The sequence below is a fragment of the Tiliqua scincoides genome, chromosome 2 (genome assembly GCF_035046505.1).
Source record: "Tiliqua scincoides isolate rTilSci1 chromosome 2, rTilSci1.hap2, whole genome shotgun sequence".
Taxonomy (NCBI): domain Eukaryota; kingdom Metazoa; phylum Chordata; class Lepidosauria; order Squamata; family Scincidae; genus Tiliqua; species Tiliqua scincoides.
In genome coordinates, this window is record NC_089822.1 from 265,329,093 (window position 1) to 265,334,411 (window position 5,319).

Below are 5,319 nucleotides of genomic sequence, written 5' to 3' on the forward strand. Positions count from 1 at the left end.
TTTAAATTTGTAAAAAGATTTAATTATCATGAACTAAATATTTACTTACTTGAATGTTTGTTGTAACCCACTTGACTCTTAGTTTATGTACAGGAAATAACAGGAGGGTTTGAGCATGCTGGTGAACTCCCCTTCTAAGTGGTGCCGCGGCAGGGTCAGTACTACAAATGGGAATCAGGCAGGCAGGTCAGTGATTGAAGTCTTCCTGAGTGGGTGGGGCTTCCATGATTCCCCAGACTGTATGTCCCCTCCCTGGTGTAATAGCTAGTCCATGAGAAAAGAGTCCTCTGGAATGTCCGTACAGGAACTGGATACCACTTCCATTCGCCTCCATGCACAGAATTCAGCTGTTGGCACTAGAAAAGAGCAGCCTAGGCCTATGAAGAGCAGGGTTCAGACCTAGGGATCGGGGCACTGAAGGACCTCCTCCTTCTGTGGCTCCCAGCTGTACCTTCACAGAGAACCCCAAACTCCTAAACCTCTTCCATCCTATTTCTTTCTCTCTCTCTCTCTTTTTTTTTGCAGTGACGAGTGTCAGACGTGCAGGTGGACTGACCCTGCCATGGCACTACTGAGAAGGGAAGTTCACAGGTAAGCTGAAACCCTCCGTTCTGCAGTGGCTCCATGGCAGGGTCAGTCCTATGAATGGGAAAAGCTCAAGCCGTACAACCTCAGGGATGGAAAGAACCCGAGTCACTAGCAAACCATGCTCTGCAAAAGGCACCTGGCAAAGGCTCCGTCTCGCAAAGCGTAGGAGTCAATTTTATAATGTTTGATGGAAGTGTGAGGCAAGCTCCAGATGGCTGCCCTGCACCATCTAGAGAAGGGAAGGCACAGAGCACTGCAGTGGTAGCAGTGCCTCTGAGGGGGTGGGCAAACAATCCCCTGTGGGGTAGAGACACCTCGTTACACCTGTGGGGAAACAACATCTCATGCCCTGTAAGATTCCACAGCGGCCTCTCAGATCCACCTGGATATGGTAGAAGTGGAGACCCTGTTACTCTGACTGGGAGACCTAAAAGATATGAACAAGTCCTCAGGGTGGCGGAAGGAAGAGTACGGAACGGGAAGAAGCTTACTGCTCTGCAAAAGCCCAGGTTGTGTTGCTCCCTCTCCGTGTCAATTGAGGGACAAAAGGATGGGATGAAATGAGGAATTAACCTGGGGAAGGAAGGCAGGGTCCTGAGAACTGGCTCTGAATGTCCTAATTTCGATACTATCACTCAAATCTCCAGGCAATTAGCTGCAGCATTGCTATCTGAGGATGGATGATGGGACCCTGAGATAGCAGGTCTGGTCTCAGGGAAAGACTGGTGTACTAAGAGCCTTTTGAGGTTGGAAAACCAGGAGCGACAGGGCCAGTAGGGTGCCCTAAGAAGGACCTTTGCCCCTTCTAGCCTTATATTTAGTAACACCTTTGAAAGAAGCCTGGTGGGACAGAAGGTATACAGAACGCTTCTGGGCCAAGGGAGATGAAAGGTGTCCATCCCCTCTGAGTCTTGGCATCTCCCCCGAAAAAGAATCTCAGCAGCTGTTTGTAGTGCTGGCTCACAAACAGGTCTAGCATCAGTGGCCTGGACCTCCAGCAGTGAGAATACCTGGGGGTGAAGTTGCCATTTGGCTTGATCTATCTCTGGTGACTCAGTCAGCCCACTCTGCTTTAAGGGGGAGTAGCCCACTCCTTGCAGCCTGAAGGGCTGAGAGATAGTAAGCCTCCTGATTTGCTAGAAAATCTGCTGAGTGGATGGCAAAAAGGCACTATAGCAAATCAATTTAAAAAACAAAGTTCCTTTGCTCCCCTGATTTAAAAACAGCCATGCTGACCTTCTTGATGTTAAGATAGAATCATTAAGACCACAATCCAACCATCAGTCTCTCTCAAGGTGCTTAGAAAGGCTTCACTCCCTTCCCTTTCCCTCCCTTCACCAATGCAAAGTATCTTTCTTTCACCTGCTCAGGGGGAAGGGAGGAGTCTTGGGCTGAAGCTGCCTGAAGAGAGAATGATTGCTGGATTGTCATCCTGCTGCCCCCCCCCCCCCCACATTTTTAAAGGACTGTTTTCCTTTAATTTAAAGGGCCTTCTCATTACATTGAGAGAGAAAAATCTTTGGATGATTAGGTTATACCTAATGTAATGGGTTGCATGTAATGGGTTGCATGACTGTCTCTCTCTACAACAGTAAGAAAGCACTTTTTAAAACTTTTTAAAGGGATGCATATTTCCCCTTCTCCAGGGATCAGCACTTTCCTTCTCATTTGCAGGGGCCATTTTGAGTCAAATCAGTGTATAAAAAATCCGTGTATAACAAGGCTGAACTTGTAATCTCTGTTCCCCTATCAGTACAAGACCCCCTGTGGTGGGGTCCTAACAACTACTTGGGCTGACTCCAAGGTAAGCCTGGTCCCCTCTATAGGACTTCAGGCCCTGAAGGATGCAGTGTTTGGATCCCAGCCAGGCTGACCTCCGCCTCCTCCAAGCCAGTCTCGCAGAGCCTCTGGGGTCTCAACTTCCCAACAAGGGATGATGGGGCTTAAATTTGGACCAATCTAAATTTGGATTGACTCCTCGAGTTACTCATCCTAGTGCTCATTTTTAGAGAATTAACCCAACAACCTTGCTGGAGGTGACAGCAGGTACATTAACACAACAGATTCCTTTAAGCTAAGAAAAAGGATAAGTAGCGTGTAAGCATGTAAACATGCTTACCCACACGGATTACAGATATCGCCCGCCCAGGCTGTGTCTCGCCTCCCAGCTCAGTCTTAGCCCAACAGGGCAACCACTGCTGTACCGTTTCTGCTGTTAAGAGTGCGAGGATTCCCATCAGCACAACCTGCGCCTTTTATACCCCCTTAACGGAAGGTTCCAGAGTCATGCGCATATAAGGACAGTAGTTCTATCACCCTCCCTGAGGGCAGAAGTTCCCTCTCTGGTAGACCCACAAAATGGAGTCAGGCCTAATGAGGTGGAACCCAGATAATAGAGTCCCCCTCTAGCTGCACTTGCTCAACTGGCAATTAGTTGTTTCTCTCTAGAAGCTTGTGGTTAGCTAACTTCCTCTTGCAACCTGCAGTTAGCTAATTTCCTCTTGCAAGGGCTAAAGTGTCCCTTAATATGTTACTGAAATGTCTTCTTTTTCTGCCCTAGCCTGCCTAAGTAGGAATAATCCATCCTGTTATATACCATTTGATTGGCTTTGCCAATTCCAATTGGCATTATATACCATTGTAATTGGCAGCAGAATACAGTTAAACAAAGCAGAGTGAAATATCTCCATTCTATCAAAAGTTACTGCCAAAAAAAAAAAAAAAACAGAAAACAAAAATACAGCACCTTATGGGTTCCACGCTTGGTCATAATAACATCTCATTGACTCTTCAAATCATCGGTCTCATTGGTCCATTTGCATTAAGGAAATCTCCTTTTCATTTCAGATTTCCTTAACACAAATGGACCAATAAGACTGATGATTGGAAGAGTCAATGAGATGTTACTGTGACAAAGCGTGAAAACCATAAGGTGCTAGTAAGGTGACATGCTCAGGGGGGAGACAAAAGGGCTGTGTTTGGGGGGACCATGAGCATTACCTTAACTTAAGCCCTAAAAGGTTTAGGAACCACTCATAGGGTGTGCTTTGGGTTGGGAGTCGGGCCTGTGGCAGGGCGGTGGGCTTGAAGCCCCCACCTCTCGGCTTCAGAGGCTTCCCACCCTGCATAGCTGGAGGTGTGGGGTAGAGAGAGCAGTGTCTCCAGGGACTGATGCCACGTCCTAGTAGGACCATCCCTGGTCGGTGGAAGCCCCAAGTAGGAGAACAAGCAGGTGGGCAGCAGAATCCAGAAGCCAACAGGACCTGCCTGGGAGGCATCCCAAGACGACCCCCGGGGGGAGGGGCTGCGCACAAGTGGGAAGGACCAGGATGCAGGGAATGAGATGCTGCATCAGGACCGGAGCCAGGTGGGAGGACAGCAGGGGGAAGGGGTGCCTGGAGGGTCTTCCAGGCCTGCCCCGCAGTGCTTATAGAATTCTTTGAAAAGGTCAACAGGCATGTGGATGTGGGAGAACCCGTGAACATTATATATCTGGACTTTCAGAAGGCGTTTGACACGGTCCCTCACCAAAGGCTACTGAAAAAACTCCACAGTCAGGGAATTAGAGGACAGTTCCTCTCATGGATTGAGAACTGGTTGGAGGCCAGGAAGCAGAGAGTGGGTGTCAATGGGCAATTTTCACAATGGAGAGAGATGAAAAGTGGTGTGCCCCAAGGATCTGTCCTGGGACCGGTGCTTTTCAACCTCTTCATAAATGACCTGGAGACAGGGTTGAGCAGTGAGGTTGCAAAGTTTGCGGATGACACCAAACCTTTCCGAGTGGTGAAGACCAGAAGTGATTGTGAGGAGCTCCAGAAGGATCTCTCCAGACAGGCAGAATGGGCAGCAAAATGGCAGATGTGCTTCAATGTGAGTAAGTGTAAAGTCATGCACATTGGGGCAAAAAATCAAAACTTTAGATATAGGCTGATGGGTTCTGAGCTGTCTGTGACAGATCAGGAGAGAGATCTTGGGGTGGTGGTGGACAGGTTGATGAAAGTGTCGACCCAATGTGCGGTGGCAGTGAAGAAGGCCAATTCTATGCTTGGGATCATTAGGAAGGGTATTGAGAACAAAACGGCTAATATTATAATGCCGTTGTACAAATCGATGGTAAGGCCACACCTGGAGTATTGTGTCCAGTTCTGGTCGCCGCATCTCAAAAAAGACATAGTGGAAATGGAAAAAGTGCAAAAGAGAGCAACTAAGATGATTACGTGGCTGGGGCACCTTCCTTATGAGGAAAGGCTACGGCGTTTGGGCCTCTTCAGCCTAGAAAAGAGATGCTTGAGGGGGGACATGATTGAGACATACAAAATTATGCAGGGGATGGACAGAGTGGATAGGGAGATGCTCTTTACACTCTCACATAATACCAGAACCAGGGGACATCCACTAAAATTGAGTGTTGGGCGGGTTAGGACAGACAAAAGAAAATATTTCTTTACTCAGCGTGTGGTCGGTCTGTGGAACTCCTTGCCACAGGATGTGGTGCTGGCATCTAGCCTAGACGCCTTTAAAAGGGGATTGGACAAGTTTCTGGAGGAAAAATCCATTATGCGGTACAAGCCATGATGTGTATGCGCAACCTCCTGATCTTATAAATGGGCTATGTCAGAATGCCAGATGCAGGGGAGGGCACCAGGATGAGTTCTCTTGTTATCTGGTGTGCTCCCTGGGGCATTTGGTGGGCCGCTGTGAGATACAGGAAGCTGGACTAGATGGGCCTAT